General features: G+C 44.6%; 1 protein-coding gene across 1 annotated transcript in view; it reads left to right on the plus strand.

Annotated features, from left to right (window-relative positions):
- Window positions 1-13,165, plus strand: part of LOC137377935 (sodium/hydrogen exchanger 2-like) — a 332,862-nt gene that overhangs the window by 169,192 nt on the left and 150,505 nt on the right. The window lies entirely within an intron of this gene.

Consider the following 13,165-nt stretch of genomic DNA (forward strand, 5'->3'; position numbering starts at 1 on the left):
TTCCATGTTAAGTCCATTATCAGTTTTATTATTCAAACTGCAGCATGTTACCACTCTTAAATATATCAAGAATATTTTTTAATGCAAAAACATCAAAAACTAGTTCTAAAATGCTGCCAAATTGCGCTAGTTCATGGTAGATTTTGGCCGGACTTTTACATTGGGGCGGAAGCCCTGCCCACCAGCTTATAAATTGGAGGAAACCCCACCTCTACCAGGCCTGGGAGACTCGCAGAGATTTTATGTGGCTCAGGCCCTTAATTGGCCTCGGGCAGGACATCCACCCCTCTGAGGCAGGAAGTCCCGCCTCCAGGAGTTGCCAGCCAATCAGGGGGCTGGCAGCTCCTCAGTCCGGGCATAGTCACCAGGAGCGGCAGCCACTGCTGAGACTGCATCCAGCTTCAGGAAGATCATGGATGCCGGCACTGAAAATGGTAAGTGGGGTTTTGGACCAGGGACAATCGGCTGGGACCAGGCGAGGGTGGCAGGGGTCAATCAGGAGGGTGGTGGGAGGTGCACTAGCAGGGGTGGCAGGAGCTACTGGGGGCCTCTGTGGGGCACAGGGTGCCCGATCAGGAGGACCTCCCCTTAGGGCCTACAAGGAGGCTGCCTGGTATTACTGGGCGGCCTTCACAGCTGACAAAGTGCCTGTATGTTACCAGCGGCGGCAGGAGACGGTGCTTTAGAGGCAATTAATAATCCACTTAAGGGCCTCAATTGGCCTGGAGTGGGCAGGCTGCTGTTTGTCACCTCTTCTGCCGCTCATAAGATTGCAGCTTCGGGAAGGTGACAGGAAGGGCACCCACCGCCTCCCACACAATTTTGTGCACCCCCCACCCACCTCACACCCCAATTTGCACTCAGATTGCGGCCAAAGCGGAAACTCTACCGCCTTCAGTCTTATCAGGAGGTGTTTGTGAAGAAACCTTATAGAAACACACAAGATATTAAATGCTATAAGATCATAAGATCATCAGAAATAGAAGCAGGAGTAGGCCATTCAGCCCCTCCATCCTGTCGCGCCTTTCAATAAGATTACGGCTGATCTGATTGTGGAGTCACTTTCCTGCCTGCCACCAAACCCCCCCCCCCCATAAACCTTGAACCCCTTGTAGATCAAAAATCTGTCTAACTCAGCCTTGAATATATTACCCCCAAAATTTGGCACATGGAGTATAATATTTGAAAATGTGAGGTGATCTACTTTGGCAGGAAGGATAGGAAAGCAGAATATTTGAATGGAGAGAGACTGCAGAATGTTGTGGTACAGAGGGATCTGGGTGTCCTTGTACATCAATCACAAAACATTAGCATGCAGTCCAGCAAGTAATTAGGAAGGCAAATGGAATGTTGGCCTTTATTCCAAGGCTGGGATTTTATTTGGGCGACAGGGGTCTTGACTTCTGGCAAAAGTGCCGGTGAGAATCCCGCGTCACTCCGTCTGTGGGAGGCCAGCTGAATCAATTGCCAATTAGGCACTTAACTGGACAGCGGCGGGCCCTCCACAGGATCAAGGATCCCGGTGATGGAAGTCCTGCCCTCTGAAGGCTGCCAGCCAATCAGAGGCCGGCAGCTCTTTAACTGAGCAGCACCACTGCGGAAGCACCGGCCTGAGGCCTAGGTCAGGGCGGGAGGGGTCTCACGGGGTGGGGGTTGCGGGGGAGGAGGGTTTAGGGGGATCGGCAGCAAGGTGGAGGGTGGCTCTCGGCGGGCCCCCACCTTCAGAATGCCAGGTCCCTCGTTCAGGCACTAAGTACATTTTAACGAGACACCCCGCCCCCGGAGCCAACAAGCAACCCACACGGTTTTTCTTGTCCTGCTCCCCATGCGGCGACAGAGTGGGAAGGCTTTCTCACTCTGGACTTAATTTCGGCAGAGGCAGGAAGGTGGCGGGGTACCCCCCAGTCACCATCCCACATGATTACATGCTCTCCCCACCTCTGGAACTTCTGCAAGGGAGAGCATAAAGTTCCCCCCACAATTTCCCTTTCATAAAACCATGTGAGTCTGCCTGATTGCATTATGATTTTCTGTCGGCTGCGTTTGCTGATAATGCAACCACTAGGTGGCACAGTACTTGCACATGCACAAATGCCGCCTCTTCAACTGGGACGTCAGTGTCTGCGACGTTCAGGCAGCTGCCAGGATTAAAGATGGTGCTGCTCAATTTATCACAGGAAATGCTTATGGCTAGATTGTTCTAGCAAACTAACCTTACATTAAGTTGGATGGAAGCCCAGTAAAATGCTACTATATAGTTATAGGATACTAACTCAGATCCATTTAATATTTCAGTAATTCTATTAAATACAAAAGGAATTTTATGATTGAATTTCCATTGGAAATCAGGCAGAGTATAGAATGTGCTGCCAATTCTTTAATGTGATTCGATTATATGACTGACCAGGACTGATTTCACCCGAAAGCAGCCCCTCGCTCCCGCCCCACTGGCTGCTCTCCCCCCTTGGCAACTCGTTTTCTCCCTCTCCCCAGCAGCTGCTTCCCCGCTCCCCCCCCCCCCCCCCCCTCAGCCTCTCGCTTCAGACCTCGCTGCTCCCCCTGACTCCCCTGGCCGATTTTTCCCCTCTCCTCAGCATCCGCTCTCCGGTTGCTCGCTCCCTGTTTCACCCACCCCACCTCCCCCCCGCCACCCCCACCCCCCCATAGCTGATAGCTCCAAGCTGCGCCACTTCCCTCGTCTCGGCCATTTGCTGCCACGTTTGATCGGTCTCAACGTGCCGTGCAAAGAAGCGAGGGGTGACGGGGCGATGTAGGAGTGAGTGGCCGTGAGGAGGGAAGCGGTGCGGTATGGAGCTAGCAGCTGGAGGGGAAGGGGGGGGGGGGAAGTGGGGAGTGAGCGACCCGAGAGCGGGGTGGCGCGAAGCGAGGAACAGTCGGCCAGGGGAGTGAAGTGGAGGGGAGCAGTGAGGTCCGGAGCGAGCTGCTGAGGGGGGGAGAGCTCCAGCCTCACAGTCTCCCATTCATTCGCTTCCTCCAGCCGAGTGGGGAGCTGGATACCCGATGATGCTGTATTGTGTATGCACAAAGATGGACCAGGCGCGGATACGCAATGTAGTTGGCGCTGCGCGGTGACGTCATCCCGCACATGCGCTACTTAGTCCTGGCAAGATGTAGCTGTGCTTGTGTACACCTTGGTGCACTCTGACTACATCAGCAGGCCGCAGCGTTGTCAGAAATTGCTTTGTTTTCTATATGTCCTACCACTACTTCCTTATTAATGGATTCTAGCTTTTTCCCAATGATAGATGTTCGGTTGACTGCGCTATAGTTTCCTGCTTTCTGCCTCCCTCCTTTCTTGAATATAGATCAAACCAATCTGCATCACTATTTATATTGCATATTATCTCCTCCGGATGTCCTAAAGGATGTTCCAACCAGTCACTAATGTGATTCTGACAAAAATATAACCAATCAGCACACAGCAAAGTGCAATAAATGACAGTGAATAACTATTAATGAAAAACTAGATAATCTATTTTTGGTGGGGCTTGCCAAGTAGGAATTGTTGGCCAGGACAAAGGAAGCAGTCCTCTTGCTTATCACCAAATATTGCTGTGGGATCTTTTATGCTAACCTGAGCAAGCAGACAGGGCCTCAGTTTAACTTATCGTCTGAAGGGCAGACCCTCCAACAATGCAGCACTCCTTCAGTACCACACTGAAGTGTCAGTGCAGTCAGTGTACTAACACAAATCCATGGTAGTGGTTAAACCCACAGCCACCTGCTGCAGAGAAAACAGTGCTGCTAACTCCTCTAAGCTAACACTTCAAGCTGTGCCAGAATAATGAGATGAAGGATTCTCAATTGAAACTGGTGAAAGTAGAACTCAGGACAGATATCAGAATGAACTTGTTGATGCACAGAATGATCAGCATTTGGAATGGTTTTCTTTGTAATGGTTTTCTTGGTAATGGAGATAAAAAGAGAAAATTAGCTTATATGTTCCATGTGGGAACTCCAGGACACTTCTCATGTCCTGGACAACCACAAGTATTGGACGTGTCATCAGCTGGAGCAGCTCAAGCTCTAGGTTTCAGAGCTTGAACAGCAACTGGCGTCACTGCAACACATCATGAGGCTGAGGCTTTTGTGGATAGCACATTCATAGATGTGGTCACCCCGCAGCTTAAGGGTAAGCAGGCAGCGAGGGAATGGGTGACTGCCAGACAGTCAAGACGAAACAGGCAGGTAGTGCAGGAGTCCCTTGACTGCATCTTATTCACCAATCAGTACTCCGTTCCAAGTACTGGTGAGAGTGATGATTCCTCTGGGCTGTGCAGCCAGAGTCTAGTCCATGGCACAATGGCTGGCTCAGTTGCATGGGGTGGGGGTGGGGGGTTGCAGGAGGAAGATTGGAAAAGAATTGTGGCTGGAGATTGGATAGTTAGGGGAGCAGACATGTGTTTCTGCAGCCGCAGACATGAATTCAGGATGGGATGGTGCCTCCATGGTGCCAGGGTCAAGGATGTTACTGAGCAGTTGCAGAACAGTCTGAGGGTGGAGGGTGAACATCCAGAGGTCATGGTCCATATTGGTACAAATGACATAGGTAGAAAAAGGGATGAGGTCCTGCAGGCAGCTCTTAGCGAGCTAGGAAAGAAACCAGCAAGCAGGACCTCAAAGGTAGTCTCCGTATTAGTCCCAGTGCCATGTGCTAGTGAGTATAAAAATAGGAGGATAAAGCAAACAAATGTGTGGCTGGAGAGATGGTGCAGGAAGGAGGGCTTTAGATTCCTGGGACATTAAGACCGATTCTGTGAGAGATGGGACCTGTACAGTGCAGATGGGTTGCATCTGAACAGAATCAGGGCCGATGTCCTTACAGGGCAATTTGCTAGTGCTATTAGTCATAGAGTCATACAGCATAGAAACAGGCCCTTCGGCCCACCGCGTGGAGAGGGTTTAAACTAACTTGGCAGTGGTGTGGGAACCAGGAGGTAATATTAGAGAGGAAGACCAAGGTGCAGAGAATTGGGAGAAACAGATAGCACTCGAGTAGGAAATAGTAAGGCATTAAGTGGGGCTAGGGTGAGAGGGAATGGAATAAGGTATAAATTATGTTTACTGTGCATATATATGAATGCGTGGAGTGTGGTAAATAAGGTTGTTGAGTTGCAGGCACAGATAGCCACATGGAAATGTGATGTTGTGTCAATAACGGAGACCTGGCTCAAAAAAGGGCTGGACTGGTACTAATTATTCTGGAATACAAAGTGTTGACGGAAGATAGCAAAGGAAGGAAAGGAGGATGGGTATCTGTAATAATTAAGGAGAACATTTCAATGCTGGAGAGGATGTCCTAGAGGGGGTCAAAGACAGAATCTATTTGGTTAGTGATAAGAAATAAAAGAAGCACTTTTACAGTAATTCACTGGGTGTATTCTATAGGCCACCAGGTAGTGGGAAAGCAATAGAGGAACAAATTTGTAATGAAATTACAGAGAGTTGTGAAAATTATAGAGTAGTTATAATGGGGACTTTAATTATCCTAATATAGACTGAGATAGTAATAGTGCAAAGGCCAGAAAGGGGAAAGAGTTTCTAAAGTGTGTTCAGGAAAATTTTCTACATCAGTATGTTTCGAGTCCAATGAGGAAGGAGGCATTGATGGATCTGGTTCTGGGGCATGAGGTGGGTCATGTGAATCAAGTGTCAGCAGGGGAACATTTAGGGGACAGTGACCATAGCATCATAAGGTTTAGGTTAGCTATGGAAAAGGACGAGGAGCAATCCAGAGTAAAGATAATTAATTGGGGCAAGGCAAGTAAATTGGAATCCAAATAGTCGTTTGGTAGTACAGGCTGTACATCCCAAAGACTGGCGGATTGTATCAAACAACATATCCCTTCCACTGTTCGCAACAGGCAAGGTACAGGCCGTACCCAACCAGACCATGCTTGCAAAACTCAAAACATAGTGTCCAACATTAGATGTGATTCCGCAACTGGACAACATTTGCTAAATAATCAACAGTGTGCTAAGAATTATGCTGACAACCAATTTAAGATTGTCAGTAGGGCTTGCAGTGTAGTGCAGTTGCGCTACATATGGAAGCTACATATATTGATAGAGAAGGCCCTGTTCTTTGCAGACAGAAAGAACATGTACAAACATGGCACCTGTTTTAGCTAAACAAAATAAATTACAGTCATTCGCTGGTTCATTCCTCAGGGCAATGCCTTGACCAATCAGAGTCAAGCTGCCTGGTTTAAATTTCAAACAAAGTTTGGCAGTTAACTGTCAGTCACCATAAACTGGTGCATTCTCCATGGCAACACCTCTACCAATCAGTGTGCATTTGCCAACCAATCAGCAATCTCTTCTCATACAGTATAAAGTTGTTGTTTTCCCTTACTTATATTCTTGCGGATTGTCCTGATGAGTGCAAGATGAAAAGCTTCGACAACATGTCTCTATTTTCAGAAATACTAAATTGGAGTCAAAAATTGGCAGGCAAAACTGTAACTGAACAATGGGCTGTCTTTAAAGAGGAAATAGTTTGGGTACTGTCAAGGTACATTCCCATGAAGGGGAAAGGTAGAGCAAACAGATCCAGGGCTCCCTGGATGACGAAAGAGATAGAGAGTAAGATAAAGCAGAAAGTAAGTGTATAGGGCCAATGTTAGGTGGATAATATAATTGAGAACCAAGTTGAATATAGAAGTTGCAGAGGGGAAGTGACAAACAAATAAGAGAAGCAAAGAGAGTGTATGAGAAGAGACTGGCAGCCTTTTTTTTATTTGTTTCACGGGATGTGGGTGTTGCTGGCCAGGACAGCATTTATTGCCCATCCTTAATTGCCCATGAGAAGGTGGTGGTGAGCTGCCTTCTTGAATTGCTGCGGTCCATGTGGGGTAGCTATACCCACAGTGCTATTAGGAAAGGACTTCCAGGATTTTGACCCAGCAACAGTGAACAAACGGTGATATAGTTCCATGTCAGGATGGCGTGTGCATCTGCTCTCCTTGTTCTTCTAGGTGGTAGAGGTCGCGGGTTGGGAAGGTGCTGGCTGAGTAGCCTTGGTGCGTTGCTGCAGTGCATCTTGCAGATGGTACACACTGCAGTCACTGTGTGCGGTGGTGGAGGGAGTGAATGTTTGTGGATGGGGTGCCAATCAAGTGTGTTGCTTTGTCCTGGATGGTGTCGAGCTTCTTGTTGTTGGAGCTGTGCTCATCCAGGCAAGTGGAGCGTATTCCATCACACCCCTGACTTGTGCCTTGTGGACAGGCTTTGGGGAGTCAGGAGGTGAGTTACTCACTGCAGGATTCCTAGCCTCTGACTTGGTTTTGTGGCCATGGTATTTATATGGCTACTGCAGTTCAGTTTCTGGTCAATCGTAGCCCTTAGGATGTTGATAGTGGGGAATTCAGTGATCGTAATGCTGTTGAATGTCAAGGGGAGATGGTTAGATTTTGTCTTGTTGGAGATTGTCATTGCCTGGTACATATGTAGCACGAACAGGTAAGGGAATATAAAAGTCTTCTATAGGCATATAAATAATTAAAGGGTGGTAAAAAGAGGAGTGGGTAGAATAGGGAGCCAGAAGGGGATTGATGCATGGAGGGAGAGGGCCCGTCTGAGGTATTAAATGAGTACTTTGCATCTCTCTTTACCAAGAAAGAAAATGCTGTTAAAGTCATGGTGAGAGAAGAGGTATTTGATTGACTGGATGGGATAAAAATTGATAAAGAGGAGGTATTAGATAGGCTGGCTGTACTGAAAAGTTGATAAGGCATCAGGGCTGGATGGGATGCATCCAAGGATAGTGATGGAAGTAAGGGTAGAAATTGCAGAGATACTGGCCATAATCTTCCAATCCTGTTTAGAAACAGGGGTAGTGCCAGAGGACTGGAGAATTACAAATGTTACACCCTTGTTCAAAAAAGGGTGTAAGGACAAGCCCAGCTACTTTAGGCCAGTCAGTTTAACCTTGGTGGTGAGAAACCTTCTAGAAACAATAATTTGGGACAAAATTAAGGAAAGCCAGCTTGGATTTGTTAAGGGCAACTCGTGTTTAACTAACTTGCTTGAGTTTTTTGATGGGGTAACGGAGAGGGTTGATGAGCGTAATTTGGTTGATGAGGTGTACATGGACTTCCAAAAGCATTTGAAAAAGTGCCACATAACAAGCTTGTCAGTAAAGTTAGAGCCAATGGAATAAAAGAGACAGTAGCGGCATGGATATGACATTGGTTGAGTGACAAGAAACAGAGAGCAGTTTTAAACAGTTGTTTTTCAGAACAGAGGAAAGTATATAGTGGGGTTCCCCAGGGGTTACAGTTAGGATCCCTGCTTTTCTTGATATAGATTAATGACCTAGACTTGGCTGTACAGGGCACAGTTTCAAAATTTGCAAATGACACAAAACTTGGGACTATTGTGAACTATGCAAAGGTAGTGATAAACTTCAAGAGGACATTGACAGGCTGATGGAATGGACAGACAAGTGGATGATGAAATTTAATGCAGAAAAGTGTGAAGTGAATCATTTTGTAAGAATGAGGAGAGGCAATATAAATTAAAGGGTACAATTCTAAAGGGGGTGCAAGAGCAGAGGGACATGGGGTATATGTGCGTAAATTATTGAAGGTTGCAGGACAGGTTGAGAAAGCAGTTAATAAAGCATACAGGATCCTGGGCTTTATAAATGGGGGCATAGAGTACAAAAACAAGTAAGTTATGATAAACCTGTATAAAACACTGGTTTGGCCTCAACTGGAGTATTGCATCCAGTTCTGGGCACCACACTTTAGGCAGGATGTAAAGGCATTAGAAAGGGTGTACAAAAGATTCATGAGAATATTTACAGGGATGAGGGACTTCTTTTATGTGGATAGGTTGTAGAAGCTGGGGCTGTTCTCCTTGAAGAAGGGAAGATTAAGAGGAGATTTGATAGAGGTGTTCAAAATTATGAGAGGTCTGGACAGAATAGATAGGGAGAAACTATTCCCATTGGCGGAAGGATCCAGAACCAGAGGACGCTGATTTAAGGTGATTGGCAAAAGAAGCAACGACAACATGAGGAAAACATTTTTTACACAGCGAGTGGTTAGGATCTGGAATGCACTGCCTGAGAGTGTGGTGGAGGCAGATCCAATCATGGCTTTCAAAAGAGAATTGGATAATTATCTGAAGAGAGAAAATTTGCAGGACCACAGGGAAAAAGCAGGGGAGTGGGACGAGCTGAGTTGTTCTGCAGGGAGCTGGCATGGACACAACAGGCCGAATGGCCTCCTTCCGTGCTGTAACCATTCTATGATTTTATGATGGGGAATGAAAGTTTTTTTTTATTCTGGATAGATAAGCTAAAATTAGCCTTTTTCTGAATCTATTGTGTGAGCTAAAAACACTATAAGTAATTTTAATTAAATGCCACCTGTTTTAAAAGTATAAGGTTACAAAGTATCTTTATATTATGATACTTACCCTCCTACTTCACTCCCTCTCTGCTGTCAGAATACTTGTCCAACATCTTGTCTTGAATAAGCTGCAGTTTCCTTCAGTTAAACATCAAGTCCGAAGCCATCGTCTTCAGTCCCCACCACAAACTTCGTACCCTTTCCCCCAATTCCTTTCCCCTCCTTGGCCAGTGTCACAGATACAACGAGACAATTGCCAATCACCACATCTTATTTAACCCTGAAATGAGCTTCTGACCCCATAATCCCCCCATGACAAAGACAGCCTGAGTGATATTTCCCACCTCAGCCCATCTACTCCTGAAACCTATGCCCATACCTTTTTTACCACCAGACTTGACTATTCTAAGGATCTCCTGGTTGGCCTCCCATCTTTCATCCTCCATATGCAGCTCATTCAAAATTCTGCTGCCCATATTGTATCCCAACATCAAGTCCTGCTGAACCATTATCCCTGTTCTCCCTAACTGACATTAGCTCCTGGTTCCCCAATTTTCTCTAATTTAAAATTCTCAGCTTTACGTTCCAATCCCTTCATGGCCTCACCCCTCCTTATCTCTGTAACCTCCTCAAACTCTACAATCACTTACCCAGCCACCTCCCCGAACTCTCTGCTCCTTTCACTCTGGTCTTTTGTCCAACTCCTATCCTTTGCCTCAACATTGGTGGTTGTGCTTTCAGCTGCCTAGGCCCCAAGCTCTGGAATTCCGTTTCTAAACCTCTCCACCTTTCCACCTCCTTTTCCTCCTTTAAGGTCTTGAAAACCTACTTACCCTCCTAATATCTCCCTCTTCGTTCTTTCATCCATTTTTGTCTCAAATATGTCCCTGTGAAGCACTTTGGAATATTTTTCTACGTCAAAAATGCTACACGAATGGAAATTGCTGTTGTGGTTATATCTTTATTCAAGAACAGGGGCTTCAAAAACTTAACACAAAAATCTTCTCATATCCATTTGAGTTTCATGTAAAGGACCATCAAAAGAAAATGAATTTGGATATTCTCCGGTCTGTAATTATATGTGTTGATCTTCAGTTAAAAATGTAAATCCTGAATTCCTACATCATTACTGCAAAATCTTGGCACAGAATTCCCAGGAAAGATTTTCTAATTAATTGAATTTTGTGTACGAATTAGAATCGGATAACACATGCCTCAGTTTTTCTCACAGCCAAAGGAAGAGTGAATGTGATATTACCAAGGGGAGCCCAAAACTCCCAGGTCACACCATGGGATGCAAAGATAATCTGAAATATTAAAATCAGCGAACACTGAATTTCAAGAATTTATGTAGTAAAAGCACGTAATAAACTTGGAGATGCGCGGGTAATCTGTTAAACTAACAGGCCAAGCTCTAATGCATATGTATAATGCTGGAGGTGCAGAATAATAATACCATCTCTGACACCTCCCACGTTTGTTAAATACTGACTTAGATGAGTGAAATTATGGTGCAAATCTTGGCTAAAACACATCACTTATTCAACATCCAGCATTTAACTATATAGGGCATCTTATTATTTCAAATTACTTACACCTAAACTCTCTCATTAGAAAGTTTCTCCATCATGCTACATATGTGAATCTGAACAAAGTGGTCTAAACATCTAAGCATTGAGTTTCTGCCACGTTGCACCACTTTTCTCAGTGCAATTCACCTGAAATAGCATAGCCCACGTGAAAGATCGAGGAATTCCAAGCACAAATTACATTCAGCACTAATAGAATTTCTATAATCTTTTGCACCAGTTTAAAAAACACAAAACCCCACAAAACTGACCACATGCCCAGGTCGAATTAATCATCATGGCAAGTTTCTATTAACTGTCCTTGTTCGCAAGCCTTCGATGATGCTCTTACATTTAAGCTTTTACATTTAAGTTTCCCTTTAGGTACAAGGGCACTAATAGGTACTTTGTAAAGCTTTTTTTTTTATTTACTAAGAAACTGATTACTGTACACCGATATAACCAGCAATGGCTCGGTATAGTATTTTAATGTCATTTTCAGCTTTTTGCAATTGGGTTATTCACAGGTTAAGTCTCGGATTAAAAATATTTTTGTGTTAAACCCATTTTCGGCTGTATTCATCAATGTGCAACAAGTTACCACTCATATATACATCGAGGAATATTTTCAATGCTTTTTTTTAAAATTACATTCCAAAACATTGTGCAATTGTGTTGGTTCGTGGAAGATTTTATGTTCAATATGCAAATGACTTCGACCAGAAGCTTCAGCAAAAAAACTTCTAAAAACCAGTGCAATTTTGAGCGCAATTTGAGTCCAGATTGCTAATGGCACCCAAAGTGAAAGTCTTGATACAACTATCTATTACTTTCCCTAAATAAGGGAGGATTGAGATATTAATGTTGATAATAATGTTGTTATTAATGGTATATTCAGTTGGTGGAAAGTGTCAGCTATGGCTCAGAAAGTTATGGGTTCAAATCCCACAAAATCCAGTGTAGTACTGAGGGAGAGCTGCACTGTCAGAGGTGCTGTCTTTTATCTGCCTTCACATGGTAATAAAAGATCACATGGCATTACTCAAAGAAGAGCAGGGGAGCTGTCTTTGGTGTACTGCTTAACATTAATGATGCCCAATAGTGAAATTGGGTGCTGACAAATTTGTACCCCCTATATTTACACATATATCTGTCCCTTTAGAATCTTATAGCACAGAAGGCAGTCATTCAGCCCATTGTACCTGCACCAGCTCTTTGAAAGAGCTATCCAATTAATCCCCTGCTCTTTCCATATAGCAATTTCTTTTCTTTTCAAGGATGTATCCAATTCCCTTCTGAAAGTCACTACTGAATCTATTTCCACCACCCTTTCAGGCAGCACATTTCAGATCATAACAACTCGCTTCTAATCTCCCTTCTGGTTCTTCGGCCAATTACTTTATACCTGTGGCCTCTGCATAACAACCATGCTGCCAGTGGAAACAGTTGCTCCCTATGTACTCTCTCAAAACCCCACATAATTTTGAACACCTATATTAAATATCCCCTAACAACTACAGCTTTTCTAGTCTGTTCACATAACTGAACTCCCTCATCACTGGTTTCTTTCTAGCAAATCTCTTATGCACCCTCTCTAACGCCTTGACATTCCTTCTAAGAAATGAACACAACATTCTAGCTGAGGACTAACAAGTGATTTATAAAGGTTCAGCATAACATCCTTTTGTATTGTATGCCTCTAAATTCTTAGAATCAAGGATCACATATGCTTTTGTAACCAACTTGTCCTGCCACCTATTAAGATTTGTATGTGTGTACCCTTCATGATACATAAAACTGAAACATAAACTTTACATAGAAGTTGGCTTATTATAACTAACTTAACTTCCCTTGCAAGCCTGGCATGGACTTTAAAAACACATTACTCTGCGGCTGTTGGCTGTGAGACTCACATATGACAACTGCAGACTAAAACTGGTCCTCAGTATCCCAATGAGAACTCTGATGTCTGTTACAGAGGACTGAAACCACTCAATTCCTTGTCCGCAAACAATCCCAGAAATATCTGTCAATCAAAGCCAGGCTGAGCTTTAACCTTTGAACTGTGCCCAGTTGGCTTGGGATCACCCCTTTAAACATCTTGAAAGAAAGGCAGCAGATCACGGGAAATCTCAAATACATTGGAACAATTCATCAAATAGGAAAGAAAGGTCCATTTATATAGCTCCTTTCCCAACCTCAGGTTGTCCCAAAGCA

This window comes from Heterodontus francisci, chromosome 15 (assembly GCF_036365525.1).
Source record: "Heterodontus francisci isolate sHetFra1 chromosome 15, sHetFra1.hap1, whole genome shotgun sequence".
Classification (NCBI taxonomy): Eukaryota; Metazoa; Chordata; class Chondrichthyes; order Heterodontiformes; family Heterodontidae; genus Heterodontus; species Heterodontus francisci.